General features: G+C 54.7%; 1 protein-coding gene and 1 pseudogene across 1 annotated transcript in view; one reads left to right on the forward strand and one right to left on the reverse strand.

Moving 5' to 3' along the window:
* Positions 1 to 12,446, reverse strand: part of ITGB2 (integrin subunit beta 2) — a 29,828-nt gene extending 17,382 nt beyond the window's left edge. Inside the window, 1 exon segment of the mRNA NM_213908.1 lies at positions 12,314 to 12,446. The gene's annotated coding sequence lies outside the window, so the exon portion shown is untranslated.
* LOC106508046 lies at positions 143 to 7,978 on the forward strand (annotated as a pseudogene).

Raw genomic sequence — 22,786 nt, forward strand, 5'->3', positions numbered from 1 at the left:
CACCTCCCACACCTGGGGGCGTGTGCCTTGGTTACGACAGAGGAGCCACAGGCCGCAGGTCCTGACCGTGACCGCAGGAAGCCAGGTGGGCGGGGTTGCCCGGGTGCTGCTCCCACTGGCTTCTCACTTAAGCACCGGGCCAATGGCTCCATCCCAGGCTGGTGCCCACTGCCCCTCGGGGGCAGGACACCTGTACACAAGGTGGCTGCGGGAGCTCAGAGGTGGGCAGGTGAAGCAGGCAGCCCGCCCTCCTCTTGGCCACCGGCAAGCAGGGCCCCAGTGGGCGGGGGTCACAGGGAACCTGCCCAGCAGCCAGGTCTGGCCATCAGAGGCCCAGGGCCTTACCTGAAACCAGCCTTTCGAAGCCTCACAGACCGAGACTCCCTCTGGGTGTTCTCCTAGGGCCCAATTTGGCCAGGGCAGCTGGTTCCAGAGCAGGGGGCAGCGTGTGGGCTCCAGCTGGGCCAGCTAAGCCCAGGCCCGTGGCGCCCTCCCTGTGGCCCTGCAGTTCCCAGGCTGTAATCTCCCCAACCCAAAGTGCCAGCCCCTCACCACGACTCAAGGTGAAAAACCCCAAGCGGAGAACTTTGAGTCAGAGCCGCCCTTGAGCCTGCCCCTGCCCGGCAGGGTGTTGCTGGTGCAACCTAGAGCAGCTACAGACGGCAGGAAATGGCACATCCCCCAGTCCCCAGCCGCCTCGGCTTCCCCGAGCCCCGGGCACGCTGGCAAGATCACCCTTCATCAGGGATAAGGACCTCGAAGTCAGGGCCGAGACGCAGAAGGAGCATCAGAGAAAAATAGGACCTGTTCCTTCCACGTCTCACACGCTCCGTAGAGCCCATGGTCCTTATCTGGCAAAAGCCAGAAGAAAAAGAGGAAACATCAAAAAAGAAAGACAAGTTTAGCAAGAGGCCAGGGAGGCCTGGCGGGTGTCGGATCAGGCTTCCTGCCAAAGACAAGGGCTTGGCCGAGGTGCAGACCCTCCCACAAGGCCCTGCGGGCCCCGGCCTCACTGACCATTAGGCCCTGGCATCAGGGCCTGGCCTGGACCATCTGGTGTCAGACCCAGAGCCCACCTGGCTTGCCAGAGGCACAGCCAGCAAGTGACAACAGACAGAGGCTCTCTGGGAAAAGGTTAAAAGACGGAAGTCAGGGAGCTGAGGACGCCAGGCTGCTTCGTGTAGAGAAAAGGCCATTACAACGGATCTCAAAGAGGCGCCCCCTCTAAAATCCAGACAGCGCCCAGGCTGTTTGGTTCTGCTTTACATCCCCGAGTTGGGCGGAAGCCGATTCCACTGTGGGTGGGAACAGGCCACCCCCAGATCACGGGGTTTCCCAATGGCGAGGATGCCACAGAGTCTCCGAACCGACACACCCTCGGCCCTGCGAAAACCCATCTCCATGTCCACGGCTGCTCCGTGCCCTCCCTGAGGGCTGAGGGCAGCAACGCTGCAGGCCACAGCTTCTGACAAATGGAATAAAATGAGACGCGCTCCCCCCCAGCACCTGTTAATCAGAGCCTTGAAATCGCTCTGCTCAATACCCCTTAAGTTCAAGGGGAAAGGAAGTTACCTTTCGAGTCATGTCAGAGGGAGACACCGCCAGCCCTCCCACCGCGAGGGAGGCCTCCCTCCGGATGCAGAGGCGCCCGCTCCCCTGAGCGCCTTTGTGCTGCCCAGAAGCAAAGGCAGCGAACGTGCCAGGCGGAAAATTCAGATGAGCGAGAGGGAACCACGAAGCTAAATAAATACACAGCTGACGAGAGAAGTCGATGAGCCAGAAAACAAACAAAAGAGCTAAAGTTGCCAAGTACATGGAAACCCCTTTCTCGGAGTTCCTGCTGTGGCTCGGCGGTTATGAACCCAGCGAGTACTCATGAGGAAGCGGGTTCAATCCCGGGCCTTGCTCGGTGGCTTAAGGATCTGGCGTTGCTGTGGCTGTGGCACAGGCCGGCAGCTGCAGCTCTGATTCATCCTCTGGCCAGGAACTTCCATATGCTATGGGTGCAGACCTGAAACAGAAAAAAAAAAAGCCCTTTCTTTGGAAAAACCCAATAAAATTGATCGTCTGGACAAGACCATGCCTGGCAACGGGTGGGCAGCTTTGGAAAGGAAGAGGCAAGTTGGCCTGAAAAATGCATCGGGAATCTTCTGGGACAGAGTCCATGTGACTCTTGGGTCAGCGGCTGGTGAGAGAATCGAGCAGCAGGATGCCCGCCTCAGGAGGTGCCCGGCAGAGAGGGTTCCTGGGAAGCCAGGTGCCAGGGCAGCGCCCCCTTCTTCCATGGGCTGTGTAAACTCAGCTTTAGGACATAAAATGATCAAAGGAATAGAAGAATGTGTATCTCAGAGTAAGGAATCCTGAGTGTAAAAACTAGAGAAATTATCAAGAAGAGGCTCTAAGATGAAAACTCAAATTCAAAGAGACACGTGCACCCCTATGTGCACTGCAACACTCTTCACGACAGCAAAGACGTGGAAAGAACCTAAATGTCCACTGACGACGAGGACTGGATACAGAAGACGTGGTCCATATACACGGTGGAATATTACGCAGCCATAAAAAGAATGAAATCCTGCCATTTGCAGCAGCATGGGTGGACCTAGAGATTCTCATACTAAGTGGAGTCAGACAGAGAAAGACAAATATCATATGATAGCACTCATACGTGGAGTCCAAAACATGACACAAATGAACTTACAAAACAGAAACAGACTCACAAACATAGAAAACAAACTATGGTCACCAAATGGGACAGGAGGGGGACAAACTAGGAGTTTGGGGTAATAGACACGCACTCTGAGACATAAAATAGATAAACTGTACAGCACAGGGAACTATATTCAACATCTTGCAATAAGTTATAACAGAGGAGTTCCCATCACGGCGCAGTGGTTAATGAGTCCGACTAGGAACCATGAGGTTTTGGGTTCGATCCCTGGCCTCGCTCAGTGGGCTAAGGATCCGGTGTTGCTGTGAGCTGTGGCATGGGTCACAGACGCAGCTCGGATCCCACGTTGCTGTGGCTGTGGTGTAGGCCAGCAGCTACAGCTCTGATTCGACCCCTAGCCTGGGAACCTCTATATGCCTTAGGTGTGGCCCTACGAAGACAAAAAAAAAAAAAAAAAAAAAAAAAGAAAGAAAGAAAGAAAGAAAGAAAGAAAACAAAAAAACCTAGATTCATGGTCTGGCTACCACACTGGACAGTTTTTTATTTTACTTTTGGCCGCACCCAAGGTATATGGAAGTTCCTGGGCCAGGGAGCAAATGTGAGCCTCAGCTGCAGCAATGCCAGGTCCTTCACCCGCCGTGCCTGGCTGGGGAGCAAACCCACACCTCAGCAGTGACCTGAGCTGCTGCAGAAACAGCACCGGATCCTTTAACCCGCTGGCCACAGCAGGAACTCCCCGGACATGGTTTTTAACACTTGTGATGCTCAACCAGTGGAAACTCACACAGCAATGAAAAATGTGTGAACAGCTGCTCAGGGTGGCTCAATTTTTACAATAAAAAATCCTTTGTGGGAAAACAGGAAATGTAAAAAAACCAAAAGAGGTTAGGTTTCTTCTGGGTGGTGGTGTTATAAGCATTTTCAATTTTCTTCATGACTTCTGTTTGTATTTTCCAAATCTCCTACAGTAAACACATGCAATGGTGTTTGTTTCTTTTTTAAAAATTCATACGTTTGAGCTAACTCGGCCCGGGTGGGAGGAGTCCACTGCTCTTTTGTTCCCAGGAAGGGAAAAAATGGGGTGGGGGTTCCTGCCGCCAGGTTGCGGCCGGGGTCTTCCGCCTGCCTAGTGCCAGGCGCTGTGCATCTGGTGCCTCGCGTCTTCCCACGAGCCGCCTGCGCCTCGTTCAGAGCACGGGCCGCGGGGAGAAGCCGAGACTTCAGTTAAGCCCTTCGTGGGGTCTGTCGCTCGACCCTGAGGCCGTAACAACTGCATCTTCCACGTAAGGTGCCTCCGTATCCTAGAGTTGGCCCTTCTGTTACCGATCGCAGTGTTTGTTGCAAGGGAGACAGAGTGTGGCTTTTTCAAAGACTGGTTCTCAGCCGTTCGGCGCGTCCTGTATTTCTGTGTAGGCTCTTCCTCGCATCTTCCAACACCGAGAATGTCCAGGTTTCCGTTTCTCCCGTCCCCTTCCCTCCCCACCCTCCACTGATAGGGTTCTTTTGAGGATTCTTCGTTGTCAAGCCGCCCAAGTGGAGAGTGCGACGGCAGAAGGGGGTGCTTCTCGTTTCAGGGCTTCTTTGGGCGGAGCAGGAGGTAGGGTGCACCTCAGCACGACCCCAAGACCGCCGGCACCAGCGCGTTCCCGGGGAAAACCTCGGAAGCGGATCCCTGCACCAAGCACTGGACGAGGTGACACCTCCGCAGCGAACAACGCCGCAAATGAGAAAGACCGGCACGACGCAACGCCCGGGAGAGTCAGAGGCGTGCTAACTACGCCTACTCCTGAAAAGTTTGACAAGCTGAGCCTCGAGCTCCTCAATGTGCATGTAGAGGCTCAACTCATCCTGAAAGGGCTCGTACTGCTGACTGTGGGCAAAGCCCTGGAAGAGCCAGAGCAGAGCTCACCGGATGCGCGGCCAGGTCTGCGATCGGCAGAAGATGCACCAGACTCTGACAGCCCAGCGGCAGAGGGTCAACCAGGACAGAAGCAAAGCACAACATTCAGACGCCGCCTAATTTCCAAATTACAGGGTGAATTTGAACACCGAAGCAGAAACGTGGATGTGTGTGATACGCGGGAAAATCCCCTGCTCCCCGAGGCGGGGAGCCGAGAGCCACGGCTAAGATCAGACTGTTGGGGAGCACCAGGTTCCCCGGAGAACTTGGAAAGCTTGATCTTATGCACGAATCTGTCCTTCCTAGGTGCATCAAAACGCCTTTGGAAAAAAAGAAGGGCGTCCGACCCCAAACACGGGAGAGGTTTGCAGCGCCTCTGCCAGGTGATGAGGACGGGGGACCTAGGCTAGACCCGGAGCGAGCCCAGTCCTTAATGGACCGGTACTTTGCCAGAATGCGCTTCCTGGTGTTAAGTAAGGAATTGCCAGCAAGGATTCGTTTCCTGCTGCAGGAAACCGTGGAGTTGCGAGAACAGCCCTGGGTTCCTCGCAAGGCTTTTCTTGACAATGGACCAAAGACCGATCAGCCGAATCCGTCAGGATGCAGTAAAAGATCTGGGGGTGTGTATTCCTGCTCCTATGGCTCAAGGGATGAGAAGTGACTTCTTTCTGGAGGGACCGTTCATGCCACCCAGGATGAAAATGGAGAGGGACCCACTTGGAGGCCTGGCTGATATGTTCGGACAAGTGCCAGGTAGTGGAATTGGTACTGGTCCAGGAGTTATCCAGGACAGATTTTGACCTACGATGGGGTGTCATCATTCAAATCCACCTTTCAATGGCCATGGGGGCACATCATGCCTCCCACACAATCGCAGTTTGGGGGGATGGGAGGCAAGTTGATGAAGAGCCAGATTCGCCTGAGGCCTGCTCAGTCTTTCCTAATGAACACAAATCAAGTGCCAAAGCTTCAGCCCCAGATACCTCTGACTCCTCCTAGTGCACGACCCCCGCGCCCTCAAACACCACCTCTGGGACAGACACTTCATCTTGGTCCCAAAACTCACCCACCACTAATCCAGGAAGAGCCTGCCCAAACCAGTATAAAGCCACCACCATCAAAGGAAGACCTGCTGAAACTAACTGCAACTGAGTATCTGGGTGGTGGAAATGCAAACGAAGCTGTCGGTGGTATAAGAGAGACGAGAGCCTCAGACGCTTTCTCCCCGAGATGTTAAGCGAAGCATCATCCTGTCCTTAGACAGAAGTGAGGAAGATAAAGCAAAAGCCAGTTCTTTGATCAGTTGACTCAAACAGGAAGGGAGAGCCACAAGCGACAGCTTCATGCAGGCTTTCCTGAATGTATTGGACCCGCGCCCCACTCTGGAGGTTGACATCCCTTGGGTGAAGTCGTATGTAGCAGCGTTTGCAGCTCGTGCTGTCATTTCAGAGCTGGTGAGCATTTTAGAACAAGCGCAGCCACTGGAAAGGGGCACCCGCTTTCCTCTCTTCTTACTTTGTCTCCAGCAATTAGCTGCCTTCCGAGACCGAGAATGGTTAACAGAGCTTCTCCAACAAAGCAAGGTCACTGCGCAGAAAATGCTTCCAGAGATTGGTCAGAATAAGGACCGCACGTTGGAGATCTTGGAAGGAAAGGGACTAAGCTTCTCGTTCCTCAAATTGGAGAAGGAACCATCCAAGCAAATCAAGTTGGATCCATCCCCTCAAACCAAATAAATGGGTTAAAGAGAACATCTCTCCCAAACTTCATGTAGACAAAGGGTTTGTGAGCATCTTAGTGACTTGCTGCTTACAGTACATTTCTAGTGAAGTAAAACCCACCGGCAACGAAACAGGTTCTTCCGCTGCTCCTTCCAAAGAACGATCAGCGCAGGAGAAACAACTGCTTCTTTCCTTCAAGCCCGTGATGCAGAAGGTCCCTCATGGTCACGTTGACCTCTCTGCTACCGGTGCCCTGCTCCAACAGCAGCTTCCCCAAAGGCACGCCGCTCCGCTTTTTTGTTCCCTTCCATGACATGGAGGTTACTGAGGAAGAAGCTCTCCTGGCTTGGAAAGAAGCTATAACCCAAGAGCTTCCTGGGAAAGGCAAGGCTTTGTTCCAGGTGCATCTGTGGCTAACCTGGCCAGAAATTGCGGAAGAAGAAGAAGAACCTGAGGAAGGAGCTGACTAAAAGAACCAGCCAAAGCCTTACGTTGTGCAACACGTACTGTTGTCATGATGTAACCGCCTTTGACCTATAACCCCTGGGATGTTTTCACAACGTTTAAAGCAGAGGCACATCAGGATTCCCTCTGCACAAGGTTTCCGGTAGCGTCATGTCTTAATCACAGTCCACCACCGACGATTGGAGGAGTATCTCCGACGTTTCCATCGTGTGTTAGCAGCACGCAATGCTTGCACCCTAAGTTCTCAAGCAGAGGCAGTCTATGGCAAGGACCTCCTTTGCTGCCAGTTGGCCCAGGCTGTTTTAAGGTAGACAACTGAAGAGCAGCGCCGAATACTGTGACACGTGCTTTGCTCAGGAATACTTGAGTTGTCGCAATATTCAATTATCCATTTGGTTGTTGCAGAAAAATTCTTAACTGTAATTGAGGGTCGTTGCCGTACTCGTAGATTGCCTGTATTTCTGCCTCTAGCACTGGGCTTTATGTGCTCGATTTTAACATCCTCGAGCCTGGGCGAGCGCACAAGCCTTTTTAAAAGAGACATGGTTTACTTGCACAAAACCGATCCATTTTGAAAGATCGCAAATGCCCTTGATATGGTTTTGGTGGGTGTGAAACAAATGGTGAGGATTGGAATTGGTCCCTCTTATTATAGTGTTGCAATGAAGTCCACTTAATTTATCAAGTCATGTTCATGCCCTGATTTTATATACTCGTATCTATCAATAAACGTTGTGATACTTGAAAAAAAAATTCACGCGTTTAAGAAAATCAGAATTCCAGGGTGGTTGCTGAACTGCTTTGAAATTTCTCTGCGTTCCCAAAGTGTCAGTTTTTCTGTCCCTCCTGCCGACCCCCTCCAAGGACAGTCACCCGCTGCGGGGAATCTGCTCACAAGTCGCTCGCCCCTCCGGTCATTCCTGAGCAGGTGCTTGCCTGTCTTGTCCGTGGGCACTGCTCTCCCAGATGCTAGGGTTAGGGCTTCTGCCAAGAACGAGTGGTACCCCTGCACCCCCACACCTCCCCCGGATTTCCATCACACTTGAAAACCCCACCACTGCAAATGCCAACATGCAGCCACATCCACACGATTTTAAACAGGCAGCTGGAGGAGTTCCCGTTGTCGCGCAGTGCAAACGAATCTGACTAGTACCCGTGAGGATGTGGGTTTGATCCCTGGCCTAAGTGGGTCAGAGATCCCGTGTTGCCGTGAGCTGTGGTGTAGGCTGATAGCTGTAGCTCCAATTGGACTCCTAGCCTGGGAACTTCCAATTGCCACAGGTGCGGCCCTAAAAAGCAAAAAATGAAAATGAATCTGGGAGTTCCCGTCTGGCCCAGTGGGCTATGGATCTGGCATTGTCACTGCAGCAGCTTGAGTCCCTGCTGTGGTGCAAGTTCGATCCTGGCCTGGGAGCTTATACAGGTTCCGTGGGTGCGAGCAAAATATTTTTAAAAATAAATACATAGGAGTTCCCATTGTGGCTCAGTGGAAACGAATCTGACTAGTATCCGTGAGGACGCAGGTTCAGTACGTGGCCTCGTTCAGTGGGTTAAGGATCCAGCCGTGAGCTGTGGTGTAGGTTGAAGAGGTGGCTCGGATCTGGCGTTGCTGTGGCTGTGGTGTAGGCCAGAGGCAACAGCTCTGATTCGACTCCTAGCCTGGGAACCTCCACATGCTGCAGGTGAGGCCCTGAAAAGATAAATAAATAAATAGTAAACAGAAATGAATCCGTGGGTTTTCAACACTAGGGTTCAGCAGGGGCCTCCGCCCTGGGTAGGTGCCTCCAGCTTGTGACAAATTACAGAGCATCTGTTTTGTCTTTTGTAACCATAGACAAGTAAAAATAGGTTTACACAGAAAAAAACCAGGAGTTCCTGCTGTGGCTCAGTGGATTAAGAATCCAGCTAATATCGCTGAGGGTGCGGGTTTGATGCCTTGCTCAGTGGGTTAAGGATCCGGCATTGCCAAAAGCTTCAGCGTAGGTTGTAGACGTGGCTTGGAGCCCGCGTTGCTGTGGCTGTGGTGTAGGCCGGTGGCTGTCGCCCCGATTTGACCCCTGGCCTGAACACTTCCATGTGCCTAGGGTGCCACCCTAAAAAGAAAAAAGGGGAAAAAAAAAAAACCTGAATTGGTGGAAATACTGCCCCTTAGGGCTGTGTCTCCGGGCACCCAGCCCCCAAGCGTTGGAGGGGGGGAGCAAGCCCTGTGTTCCGGGAGTCTAGGGGGCAGGAGCCCTGGCTGGGTGAGGTCACGCCCAGCGAAGAGGCTGGCTTCAGGCCCTGACCTTGGCTCCTCAGAAGCTTCCCGAGCAGTGGGATCAGGCCACATGGGTGCAGAGCTTCTGTACCTCAGACTTGGCTGGATCTGAACATCTAAGAGGCCTGACCCCACCTCGATGAGCCGGGGACCGGGACTCCCTCGTGACAGCTCCTGGGCAGAGGGCAGTGGCCATGGAGGCACAGCCACACGATGGGGTCGTAGCAGACAGGGCCAGTCTGCAGGTGGAGCCTGGGCCAGGGGGCAGTGGTCCCTGCCGGGACAGCCACTCAGGACTCCAGTCGAGAGGACCAGTGAGCCTCGGCAGCCGCTCTGCTGATCCGGCCGAGCTCTGCACTCACAGCTTCGATTTGCTCGCAGCTGCCCCGAGGCGCGACCAAACCTGCTCCCTCTCCCTAAGGATGGAGGATGAGCAGTCCCAGCCAAGCCGGGGAGCCGGACTGGGGCCCACGTCAGTCCGGCCCCAGGGCTGATGCTCTCGGGTCTCCATTCAGCTGCCTGCCGAGTGACTGTGGACAGGTCCTTCACCCTCTGGACCTCAGATTTCTCCCTTGTCTGGGAGCCACAGTGCCTTGATGGCGCGTTTCACATGCCAACTCTGCTGGGCCACGGTGCCCAGATGTTTTCTCAAACCCTGACCTGGATGTCACCACAAAGGCATTTCGTAGAGGAGATCAGCATTAAATCAGTGACTCCGAGCAAAGCAGATGGCCCACCACGGTGTGGGTGGGCCTCGTCTAATCAGTCAAAGGCTGTGAGGGAAAGACTGATGGCCCCCAAGAAGGGGCCGCTGTCTCCAGATGGCCTTTGGACTTGAGCGGACACACCAAGTCTTCTCGAAAAACCAGCCTGCAGGTTTTGGACTTGCTTCCACGAGCCCACAAGCCACCTCCTCAAAGCAAATCTCTGTCCCTGTGCATGCATGCACAATTGTACCACTGGCTGTGACCCTCTGAAGAGCCCTCCGACCCCACGGTGAGCACCCCAGGTCGGGGAGGGCTCCTGGGGGTGCTTTCCCACCCCACCTTGGGGGCGGGGTGGGGGCAGAGCCATGGGTTCCTGCTCTGTGTGTTTTGGAGGCGGTGAGGTGACTGGCTCCTATTTCGCTTGCCCCCTCAGAGCCGTGGGGCCGTGGCACCCCACACCCAAGCCCACATGACAGCTCGACCTGGGCCACTTGGGAGGCTTTGCAGAGCAGGGATGGGCCAGGGCTCACGCAGAAGCTGGGGTCTGCTAGGCAGCTTGGGGTCTAGGCAGCTTGGGGATTTATTGTGCCCTGCCACATCCCCAAGAAGCCCACTTGCCAGGAGTGGGAGCGACTGGAAAACGCAGGCCCACTGAGGACTCCTCTCCACCAGCAGCCCACTCTGCCCAGGAGGGGGAAGCTTGGGGTGGGGCTGGGGGCCCTTTTGTGTAGGGCTCAGCAGGCAGCATCAGGTGGGGGGGGTCCACAGCACCCCAAGCTGCCCGCTGCCGTGCACACACTCCACCAGCCCGACCGTGACCCCCCCATGCAGAGACAAGGCCCCAGTGGCCAGGTGGGGGACGGCGGCAGCACAGCTGGGACAGGCAGGTGTCGCCGTCCCCGGGCCCCTGGGACTCGACACCCACTCCATCGGGTCTCAGCTGCCCGCACAGGCGGGTCTGGGGCAAGATGGGAACCAACACCCACTTCAGGCCCAGTTTGTGCAGAAAGGAACACAGGCACTGGCCAGGGTCAGCATCCCAGCCCTGCTGCCGGGTGGTGTCACCCAGACGTCACCATGAAGCCGCCTAGCCTGGGGAGGAGAGCACAGGAATGGGGGGTCTCGGCTGGCCTGGCTGACCCCTTGGGGACACAGATCTCTAACCCCTGGCAGCTGCCCCATGACATTGGCTGAGGCAGGACCGCGGGGCCCTCGTGATGACAGCTGTGCAGAACAGCCAGGCCCTCCCCCGCCAGGGCGCCTTCCAGAGCTGGGAGGCCTGAGTCACACAGGGCCACCATGGGCCCTGAGCCGCCCCACCTGCAGGGAAAGCATCTGCCCACGGCCCGTGAGCTGCCGACCGCGCCTGGGTCTGAGCCGAAGCTGCAGGGCCTCTTACACAGGCTCGCCTCGCCCGAGGCCCCGCGCCTGCACTCCCCAGGGATGGGAGTTTTGATGATAATTTGCAGAGCCCACTGAGCGTAAACGACCGGCCCATTTCTCAGATGGGAGGCCAGCCCGTGTCACACCCTCCAGGCAGAGCAGACAGGCCTCCCCTGTCCCCGGCACAGCGGCGCCTCCAGGGAGCTTGCCCAAGGCACCCGGCTGCATGGGCTTCTGCCCTCCTGAAATCTCCAAGTAAAAATGTCACTTGTCCCCAGCCTACAGCTGACACCAACTGGAGGCAGACGGATCCGCCCAGATTTTAGCTGAGAACCTGGGCTGGTGGGGAGGGTGCTGGTGGCTGGCTGGGCCCCTCGGGAACTGTCTCTCCTCCCTTGGGGCAGAGCCGAGGGCCACCAAGAGCCCCTCTCCGACACCTGTCCTGGTTCTCGGGCTTGGCTCACCTCCTCCCTCCCGGGGGCCTGGGTGTGGGAGGTGTCAGTCACAGACCCAGGGTCGGTCCCCCTAAGACTCGACAGTCACCCAGCGTTTCCACATAACTAGGCCAGAGTGCGTCACCCTTCGGGAATCCTGGAGAAGCAGGGGCCCCTCCACCAAGACAGGGCACGATGTGTGCACACACACTCACACACACGCTCACACTAACACAGAGGCGTGAAGAGAGCAGGGCTCAGGCAGGAAGAGGAAGGTGCAGCTGGGGTGGCCCAGAAGCCCTCCTACACAGCCCGCTGTGCACCCACCCCGACCCTGCCAGGGCGGTCTGGCCTGCCTCCCCTCCCCCCGGTCTCCTCTGGGCTCTGCCAGGCCCCGCAGCTCCCACGTCGGGGGCTCAGCAAATGCCCGGAGAGCCCCTGTACTGGGCAGCCCAGGCCTGAGGCCCCGCACGTCCTCCCCTGCTGGGCCCGACTCCTCAGTTCCATCTCTCTCCTCCAGAGCTGCTCAGCTCGCGGAGGGCTCAGCACTCCTCCCCGCCGGATCTCAGCCCAGGGGGCTGGAGTGGACGCTGCAGCATGGGCGACAGGGATCAGGACCACCAGAGCCCCTGTAGGCCGGGCCCCTTGGAGCTGCTCCCCTTGGGGACAGCAGCAGCCCCAGCCTGGGCACCAGCCACAGCCTGGGGACTGGCCTCAGGGCAGAGCTCCCCTCCAGAAAATCTAGCCTGACTCAGGCAGTTCTCTGTCCGCTCACCTGCTTGATGTCCTGGAGACCTCAGCAGGGGGTCCCGGCTGGGCTGGGGGGCTTCAGTTCCACCCTTTAGCAGGCTGGGTCTGCTGCGCGTCTGGGAAGACACCCGCCCGCCAGAGGTCCTGCTGGCGAAGGCGCGATGCTTCCTGTTCTGCGTTAGCTCTTGGAGGAAGTAGTTACATGTGGCCGATTGCACCACATGTGCCCCCATCAAGCCCCGGGCTATCAGGAACAAGCACCTGAGGGGGCCAGGGACACGCTTCCCATCGCAGGGAGCTGGAGCGGGGCTTCTGGCACTGCGGGAGCCCCTACCTGCCTGCAAGGGACACAGACCTTGCAAGGCTGAGCCAGGGGTGACACTATTGGAGCACATGGGAGGGGAACGCATCCTTCAAAGAAGCACCAGGCCTGGGGAGTCAAACTCAGCCATGGGAGCCAGAAAACAGCCCGCCGGCTAAGGGCAGAGAGAGAAGCCGGAGAGCAGATCGGCCAGCGGGATTGTGAGGACAGAGGGGCCGGACAAGGCCAGGGGAACGTGGGCTCCGAGAGGCCAAGCTCTGTGGGTGCAGGTGCTCAGGGGAGAAGGTGAACGGACAGAGGCGCTCGCCCCGTGGCCGAGTCCTGCCTGAGCCCAGGGGGAGAGAGAGCCGGGGCGCCGAGGCCGCCGCTTGGCTTGGGAGGAAGAGAGACCGTCCTGCTGCCCGGCGAGCTGTGGTGCTGTTCCTGGATGGGGGCTCCGTGGAAAGAGAGCACTTCAGATTCAGCTCAGAAGGAAGGGCAGGAGACCCACCGACTAGACCCGCAAAGAGCCAGAGCGCGGCCGCCTTCGGGTGAGCCGGGACCCAGAGGCATAACCACCTAAACACTGCCGGCAGGTGCACCTCAGGACCCAGACGGACCTTTAAATCCCAGCAGGATCCAAGCGCAGGCGAGGCAAAGGCGACCCAAGAAATGAGAACGGTTGGTCAGGCCTGAGGCTCTGTCGCTGCAAACATAGTCGTAAAAATGTTCTCGAATCTGAGACACAAATCAGCTGTGCAGACGCTCCGGGGAGCCTGCTGCTGCCTCTGATGCTCCTCGCTGGACGTTTGGATGGGAAAGGTGGGCTTTTGTGTGTGACCACGATGAAAAGTCTCCTAAGGAACGGAAATAGGAAGCCTACAGGTGAAGAAAAAGAAAAAAAAGTGAGACGTCTTTTTTTGTAAAGGCAAGGTTAACAGAAAAAGCCAGAAGGATGGCGAGTTGAGAGCACGTAATTACGCATCAGGAATGACCTCAAGGGCTCCGGAGAGTCCAGCTTTCTGGTGTCACAGTGCTTCGGACAGTCCCCTTCTCCCTCTGCGCATAAACCGTCTTGATGCGTTTTAAAAATAGACAGAACAAGGAATTCCCATGTGGTGCAGCAGGTGAAAGATCCAGCTTCCCTGCAGCAGTTCAGGTCACTGCTGTGGCCCGGGTTTAGTCCCTAGCCTGGGAACTTCAGCGGCCAAAGGCAAAAAACCCACAAGTTTTAATTAAATATTCTCTCTCAGGGGAGCTTCCTCCTTATGGAACTATTCCAGAAGGCACTGTGAAGGGGGAAGGATCCACCAAGAATGTGCCTGTGTCACGCCCGGCGGGGACTCAAGATGGAGCAGTGACTGTCACTGGCTGTGACACCAGAGACCCATCAGCCGCAGAGACGCACCACGCACAAAGACGGGCTGCTCAGAGACACACGCGCTGCTCACAGACGCGAGCTGCTTACGGCCCTAGGCCTTGGAGGAAACAGCAATAGAAATTCAGATAATAAGAAAATTGTACAGGAGATAAAAGAAAAATAACAATTTTTACTCTTGAACCCACATCAGATCAACACCTGACCTCGCTGAGGACAGAGGGATGCAGTGAGCAAGCCCGGGCTGGAGGGACCCCCCAAGACAAAGCAAGACCCCGGCTGGAGGGACCCCCCCAAGACAAAGTAAGACCCAGGCTGGAGGGACCCCCGCCCCCCATCTTGTCCACAGATGGCAAGACAGTAGACATGGTGTAGGGACCCACAGATGAGAGATTTAAGAGACTGTCCACCCCTCACAAGACGGACTGTATGATATTAACAAATTACTGTTAGTTCTTTTAGCTACGTTAAAGGTTTTGTGATTATGTTAAAGAATTGTCACTTTTTAGAGTTTCGTGTTAAAATTTTACACAAAACATAGTACAATGAGGTTTCAGATTTGCTTCCAAATAATCAGGAGTTCCTGCTGTGATGCAGTGGGATCAGCAGAGTCTCTGCAGCCCCAGGACGCAGGTTCGATCCCCCGCCCGGCACAGTGGGTTAAAGGATCCGGTGTTGCAGGTCACAACTGTGGCTCAGATCTGCTCCAGGGAACTCCGTATGCTGCAGGAAGGGCAAAAAAGAAAAAAAATAAAAATAAAAACAATACCAAACAAAACAAAACCCCCCACATAACCAGCGGAGGGGTGCAGGGAAGTGAGTGGATAGGGAGGTAAATAGAGTAAGATCGGCCATGAATTGGTTATTGTTGAAGCAGGTGGGTTCATGGAACGAGTCCGCCTCCTTTGGTAGCTGTGTGAAAGCTTTTTTCTATTTGAAAAAGGAAGATAAAGTTGGTTAATGAGAATAGTTGAGCTTTGCAAGATGAAAGAGCTCTAGAGGTTAGTGGCACAGCAGTGGGAATATGCTTAATAGTACCGAGCTTGACATTTAAAATGGCAAAGATGGTTAAAAGGTTACATTTACGAAACACAATTAAAAAGGAAACAAATGCCGCTGCCGGGAAAACTGTTTGTTAAAAGAGACTCTGAAGGCTGAAAATAAAGTTTTGAAAACATACCCATCACGGGGTAGAAAATAACCAACACAGTGGTGAGATATGCAAAAATGCAGCTCCGGGCAAAAGCATTAAACGAATCAAAGACGCACATAATGAAAGGTACAGCCCTCGAAGAAAGTTTAGAGTCACAAATAGTTGCATACTGAACCACATCGCTAAAAATACATACAACAAAAATTGTCAAGGAATCCCACGGGGGCTCAGTGAGGGAGGACCTGCGCGGTCTCTGTGAGGACGCAGGTTCGATCCCTGGCCTTGCTCCGTGGGTTAAGGCTCCGGCGCTGTCCCAAGCCGCGGGGCAGGGCTGGGATCAGGTGTGGTCGTGGCCGTGATGCGGGGTCGCAGCTGCCGCGCGGGCTCGACTCCTAGCCTGGGATCTTCCACGTGCCCCAGGCGTGGCCATAAAAAGAACGGAACGAAACAAAAACCTGACAAAGACACAAGCAGACAGACACAGCGACGAGCACAGGAAACATTTTTAACGTCTCTCTCACAGAAAAGAACAGACCCGGTAAAACATCAGGCCTCGGGAGAACTGGAGGAATAGACCTCTGCGCCTTGGACTCAATACAATGAGAGCACGAGGGACACCAACAAGCCAAGCATGTATTGAGCCGCAAAGGGAATCTTAGCATGTCCCAAAGCACAGACCTCATGAGGGGCCAAATTCCCAGACACGGGGTAAGCAGGTGCTGGCCGAAGCACAGCTTTCCAGACAACCCGGCCTCTGAAAAACCGGAAACACACCCCGCAGGGAGTGAGTGGATGGAAATGAGGGGACACCCTGTGACATCCAGGGGACCAGCAGCCGCAATTAGAGCACGGATCCGTGGCCACACGGGTCCACAGGGCACACCCCAACCACACAGAACAGAACACCAGGGCTATTTTTAAAAGCAAGTTGCAAAAGGAGACTTGGCGTAACATGTGCGAGTCCACCCTGACCGCGGGGACGTCGCCCAGAGTCCCAAGCCGAGTTGAGGACAGTGGCTGCCTCTGAAGGCAGAGAACACGGGGCTCCTGGGACGGGCATGCGGAAGGCTTCACCTCTATGTTTTTAAGTTTTATTATGAAGAAAGAAGATGACATTCTGGGCAAAGTAAATCAAACTGTTAAGATTTGATGAACTTTGGGGAGTTCCCGTCGTGGCTCAGTGGTTAACGAAGCTGACTAGGAACCATGAGGTTGCGGGTTCGGTCCCTGCCCTTGCTCAGTGGGTCAAGGATCCAGCGTTACCGTGAGCTGCGGTGTAGGTCGCAGACCTGGCCCGGATCCCACATTGCTGGGGCTGTGGCGTAGACCGGCAGCTGTAGCTCCGATTCGACCCCGAGCCTGGGAGCCTCCACATATCACACAGTCCACTTCACTCTGAACTGACCACAACCCTAACCATCCCACAGAGTCAAACAAGGCAACTTCCCAGACGGACTGGGGTGAGAAAGCAAAACCCGACCAAAGGCCGACATGGCCGCACGTCCTGTCCCCCAGGCCACCGGGGTTAGATTCAAAGTAGCCTGAAGCCCAGGATAGCGCAGTGGGCGTGGCCAAGGGAACCCCTCCTTTCGCTCCGCGGGCCGGAGGAGCAATGCCCTGCAAGACAGAGAGAGTGGGGGACTTGCCCCATTTCACTTTCTTTTTCCTGGCCTTTCTCCACAGGCAAATGCTTGTCCCCAGAGGCGCTCCTAACCCACGGTCACAGCAGCCACAGCAGCAGGAGCTGCGGTTACCGTCACTTTGACCTGGAGGTGGATCCAGTCACAGGAAGTCTGCGCCGGGGCAGGAAGCCGAAAGCCCTGCTTTAGAGCCAGAGGGCCAGGAAGGGCGGTCGTGGCGCGCCCGAGAGAGTGGGAGCAGTTAACAAGGAGGAGACCTTAGAAAGCTTTCCATGAAGTTCCAGACTCACCCCCGGGCTAGTCCTGTGTGGAAATGACCCAACAGCATGTGAAAGGCTGAGGATTGAATGGTGGTGTAGACCCCAGCCAAGGTCGAAAGCGGGACCAAGGGGACACGGTCCCCACAGGGGGAGGACCCCAACAGCACTGCGGAGACTCTGACACTAAACTCACACAGAACCACAGCCCACAGGAAGCAGGTCTGAACTTGCGGCGTGACCCCAACCAGGATGAAGGCTAGAAAAAAAAAGAAAAAAAGAAAAAAAAAAAGAGCCATGTTTGAGCACTCCGGAGAGTTCCACGGGATCCAAGATTCTTAAATAATATCCAAAACGTCCAAAAGGCAACCCCGAGGCACTCAAGCAGCAAAGGGCACCTCGAGGACTTGCAAGAGAGTAAATACTCGGCGCTCACTCTGGACGGTCCCAACGCGGGGCAGGCCGAGGGGGACCAAGGGGACCTGACGGCCGACAGAGGTCACCCCGTACGGACAAGGAGAGCGGCGCCTGCCCCAGGAACGGGGCCCGGGACCCTGCGGAAGGACCGCGAGAAGCCTGCCACTCGCGCCCCCGGGGCCGGCACGAGAGGAGGCAGAGATGAACGCAGAAAGGTGTTTGAGGAAGCAACAGCCAAACTTCCCAAATGCGGTGGGAAACGTAAACGTGCAGATTCAAGAAGCTCAGCGAACCCAAAACAGAAGCCTGAAGAAAGTCAAGCCTACGCACACCCCACTCAGACTGTTGAAAGCCACCTGCGGCACGTGGAGGTTCCCGGGCTCGGAGTCTACAGGGAGCTGCAGCCGCTGGCCTCCGCCAGAGCCCCAGCTACGCTGGATCCGAGCCACATCTGTGACCTGCACCACAGCTCACGGCAAGGCCGGATCCTTAACCCACTGGCAAGGCCAGGGATCGAACCCGCAACCTCCTGCTTCCTAGGTGGATTCCTTAACCACTGCGCCACGACGGGAACTCCCCAGAGATAAATGTCTTGAAAGCAGCATTTCACATGGAGAAACAGGCCCTACCCCATGCAGGGCGTCAGCCATCAGAGGGACGGCTCACGTCCCATCAGAACCCCGAGGCCGGACGACGGTGGAGCAACTCCTGCTGGTGGTCAGAGAAAAGCACCGCCAGCCCGGAACTGTGTGTCAGCAACGTCATTCCTCCAGTGAAGGGGAGATAAAGACCCTCTCAGGCCGAGGGCCAGGAAGAAAGCGCGTCCCCAGCAGACAAGCTCTAAAAGGAATCTTACGATTTCAGAAGGGATCTAAGACCCCAGGGAAACGAGGATGCTCAGAAAAATGAAGGCCAAAGGAATGGAGAAGAGCTCCACGCAGAGGCTGTTTCCCTTCTTAAGGTCTTTACAATATGTGGGCGGCAAAAACTACCACACTGCCTGGTGGGGTTTTGGCGTATGTAGATGCTGCATGTGTGGCAACTGCGGCATGGAGGGAGGACACGGAAGGGACACGCAGTTCTAAATGCCGCTGCACGTCACCTGGGCGGCACAATGTTCATTTTAAGGAGACGAGGTGTTTAGTATATACATATTGTGGTTCCTGGAGCAACCCCTGAAAAACCTATAGAAAGAGATATACTCAAAAAAAAAAAAAAGCCAACTCATGAATTAAAATGCAATAAATGCAATACTAAAACTACTGATACAACCCAAAAGGATGCAGGAAACGGACACAGAAAAGTGGAAAACAGAGGGAACAGAAAAAACCAAAATGTGAACGATAGATTTAAATCCAACAATTTCTTTTTTCTTTCCTTCTTCCTTTCTTCTTTTTCTCTCTCTCTTTTTCTTTCTCTCTGTCTTTCTTTTTCTTTTTTCTTTTTTTTGCTTTTTAGGGCTGCACACACAGCATATGGAAGTTCCCAGGCCAGGGGTCCAATCAGAGCTGTAGCCACTGGCCTACACCAAGCCACAGCCATAGCAATGCAGGATCTGAGCCCCATCTGTGACCTACACCACAGCTCACGGCAACACTGGATCCTTAACCCACTGAGCAAGGCCAGGGATCGAACCCGCAACCTCATGGTTCCTAGTCGGGTTTGTTAACGGCTGAGCCACAACAGCAACTTCCAACAATTTCAATAATCACATTGTATAAATGACCTAATGACATCAACTGCAAGACAGATATTGGCATGTGAAATTTCTTTAAAAATTACACAACTATATGCTGCCTATAAGAAACACTTTAGGGAGTTCCTGTCGTGGCTCAGCGGAAATGAATCTGACTGGCAACCAAGAGGACGCAGGCTTGCTCCTTGAGTGGGTTAAGGATTTGGCTTTGCCATGAGCTGTGGTGTAGGTCTCAGACATGGCTCGGATCTGGCGTTGCTGTGTCTGTGCCATAGGCCAGCAGCTACAGCTCCGATTCAACTCCCAGCCTGGGAAACTCCATATGTCACAGGTGTGGACCTAAAAAGGCAAAAAAAAAAAAAAAAAAAAAAAAAAAAAAGAAAGAAAGAAAAAAAGAAACACTTTAGGAGTTCCTGCTGTGGAGCAGTGAATTAAGAATCTGACTGCAGGAGTTCCCGTTGTGGCGTAGTGGTTAATGAATCTGACTAGGAACCACGAGATTGCGGGTTCGGTCCCTGGTCTTGCTCAGTGGGTTAAGGATCCCACATTGCTGTGAAGTTGCAGATATGGCTCAGATCCTGTGTTGCTGTGGCTCTGGTGTAGCCTGGTGGCTACAGCTCTGATTGGACCCCTGGCCTGGGAACCTCCATATGCCATGGAAGGGACCCTAGAAAAAAGGCAAAAAGACAAAAAAAAAAAAAAAATCTGACTGCAGCAGCTCAGGTTGCTGCAGAGATGCAGGTTTGATCCCTAGCCTAGTGCAGTGGGTTAACTGCAGCTGCAGTTTGGATTCAGTTCCTGGCCCAGGAACTTCCACAGATACAACCAAACCAAACCAAACAAAAAAAGAACACTTTAAATACAAACTGTAGGTAGATTAAAAAATGAAGGATGGGAAAGACACACCGTACAAATAGTAATAAAATGAAAAAACAAATAGTAATAAAAAGAAATTAAGGATCTGCCTGCAGCTGTGGTGTCACCAAGGAAGGCTGTGTCCTGGGCCATAACATAAATCAGGACGCATTTAAGAGAACTGAAACTGTACACAGTATGCTCTCTCGCTACATTAGAGTTATTAAATGGAACTAAACCATAAAATAAGCAAGAGGAAGACATGGGGAAATAGCCAAAGGAACAACATACTTGTAAATAATCCATGGGTCAAACAGAAACTTCAGGGGAAATTAGAAAATATTTTGGACAGAATGAAATGAAACACCTCATGTGTTTATAGGATGTAGCTAAAGCAATGTGTGGAGGGAAATTCATAGCATTAAATGCACACATTAGAAACCCAACAACATGAATGGATCCCAAGCATAGGTTAAGTGGCAATGCCAGGGGAAAATGCAGAAGGCCAGTCAGAGAGACGCAGGCACTGGGGAGACTAACATCAGAACTAAGGCAGGAATCCTTTTCCTAAGCATCACAGGGACAAAATCTCAAAGATAAAGATTGTGAGAAAATGGTGGGGGTGGGGGGGTGACTCCTTTATTTAACTGCAAAATGTGCACCCCATTGGGCTCTGCAGCACCCCTTCCTGGCATGTACCATGACCACTGGTGTCCGAGTCTTCAGGGGCATCATTTGTGTGAAACGTAATTAAATCAGGTTGAGTACCAGGGACATGGCCTCGTCAGCCGCCGTGCATCCAATCCAGGGAATTCCGTGAAGAAGCTGGAATGCCGGCGGTGGCGGGGCGCAGATAGCAAATTCTGGGATTTCTCCAGTTGGAATCGGGAACAAGAACGTGGAACGGAGGACCCCACAGGCCTTTGTGGGGAGTGACCCAGAGGGACAGGGCTTTGCGTCTCAAAGAAAAGTGAAGCCTGGGACAAGTGAGCTATTGGAGCAGGATTCTGGGGATAATCTTTCCCTGAAGTCAGCCAACAAATGCCATTTGCTGTCACTTTCAACATCGCCTTCCAGAAACTCAACTTTATTTTACCAGGTGTTCATTGAGGATTTCAGTGCCTGGGCCGGACCCGGGGCCGGAGGCACAGCCGTGCCCTCTGGGACATGATGGCCCACTCGGAAGCAGGCGCATCGTGGTGACATCAAGCAGAATAAGAGGGGATCCCCAGTGTTCCGGGCATCGGGGCGGGGTGGGGAGGAGGCAGCCAAGGGCGTGTAGAAAAGAGGAAGAGAGGCAAGAGGCGTTCCTGTCCCCTCGCTGTCCTGAATGCTGGCCTGGGCATCCCCGGGGCCCTTGCCACCTGGCTAGGTCCCCACAAGACACACGCCCGAGAGCACCAAGACGGGGGCTATTGGTGACAGTGCGAAGATTAGGAAGGGGTTCTGGGCTCGCTGTGCAGAGGTTCCTGGGTAGGGAGCAGTTTCATAGCCCATGCTGGAGGGAGGGAGGTTGGAGTCAGGCACTGCCACCCAAGATGGGACAGTGACACATGAGAACCAGCGGAAGAACAACCCAGCACCCAGCAGGCAGAACGCAGTCCCGTGAGAATTCACCCCACGTGATGTGAGGGTGTCAGGGGAACAGTGCGGCTGCTGGCAGCTCTCCCCCAGCTCCTGCCACTCCTTTCACCCCTGCCGACTGCCCCTCGCTGGCCTGCAAGCCCCCTCCAGCCCAGCTCCTGTCCTCTCCTGACCCTCTCCCTGTCCTGCTTTTTCTTGCTTTTGAATTTTCTCCTGCGGTGACTTCCTTCTGCAATGTTGATTTAGCTGTTGCTCTTTTGTGGGGAGGTTGGGGGGGGTGCTGCCAGAGGCAGCTGCAGAGGGGGGAGGCAGGCACACACACTCCAGTGACGGTGGGGGGACAGAGCAGGAAATGGTACTCGAAGTGGCAAGTGCTCCGAGCCGTTCTTGCTCACTTGGTCCCCACAAATCCACGGAGACAGGTGGAAAGTCGCCAGCCAGGGCCATGGAGCCCCTTGCTGTAACCCAGGCTGAGGAGGGGCCGCAGGGCAGCCAGATGAGCATGAGAAGGAGAGAAGAGATTTGAGAGGCTGGCTGCTCCTTAGAGCTGCCCACATCCTGAACCCTGGCCTGGGGACCCCCGGCCCCATGCCCCAGGTCCAGCGGGGGCCCTTTTCTCCTTGACCTTCCTCTTCGTGGAAGCTGAACGGGCGGTATCCTTGTTTCCCTGACTTACCTGGAGGGAAGCTGCCAGAGCACCCACGGGAGGCTGGGCCCAACCTTTGCTAAAGCCTAGAGATGAACAGATAGGCTTGACCTTGGGGAAGGTCACAGGGAAGTTTCCTGCAGGAGGGAGGGAGACGTGGCTCTAGGTTCAGAGGAGATTGAGCCAGGAGAAAAGTTAAGCACTTATTAACTCCAGGGACAAACCCAGAAAGTTGTGCCAGGAAGAAATGGAATGGCAGCACCTCCGACTGACTCAACAGTACCCCTTCACACAGTTAGAGTTGGGAAGGCCGGAGCCTGGGTTAAAAATAAAACTGTGACCACAGCTCTGCAGAGGCGAGGGCCCGGTGGGGTGGGAGGAGCTGCCACCTTTCTCCCCCAGGACAGGAACAGAGTGCCTTCCCAGACACCTCCCTTCACCACAAGGCCAGGCCGGCCTGCGGTGGCGGTAGTGTGGGGGCATCTGATGCCAACTCTGGCTCAGGTGCATTCCCCCACCCCCGGGGCTTTTGTCAAACTGCCGCTGTCTGTTCCATTTGTGGTTGCCACCA

The sequence above is a fragment of the Sus scrofa genome, chromosome 13 (assembly GCF_000003025.6).
Source record: "Sus scrofa isolate TJ Tabasco breed Duroc chromosome 13, Sscrofa11.1, whole genome shotgun sequence".
In the NCBI taxonomy this organism is placed as follows: domain Eukaryota; kingdom Metazoa; phylum Chordata; class Mammalia; order Artiodactyla; family Suidae; genus Sus; species Sus scrofa.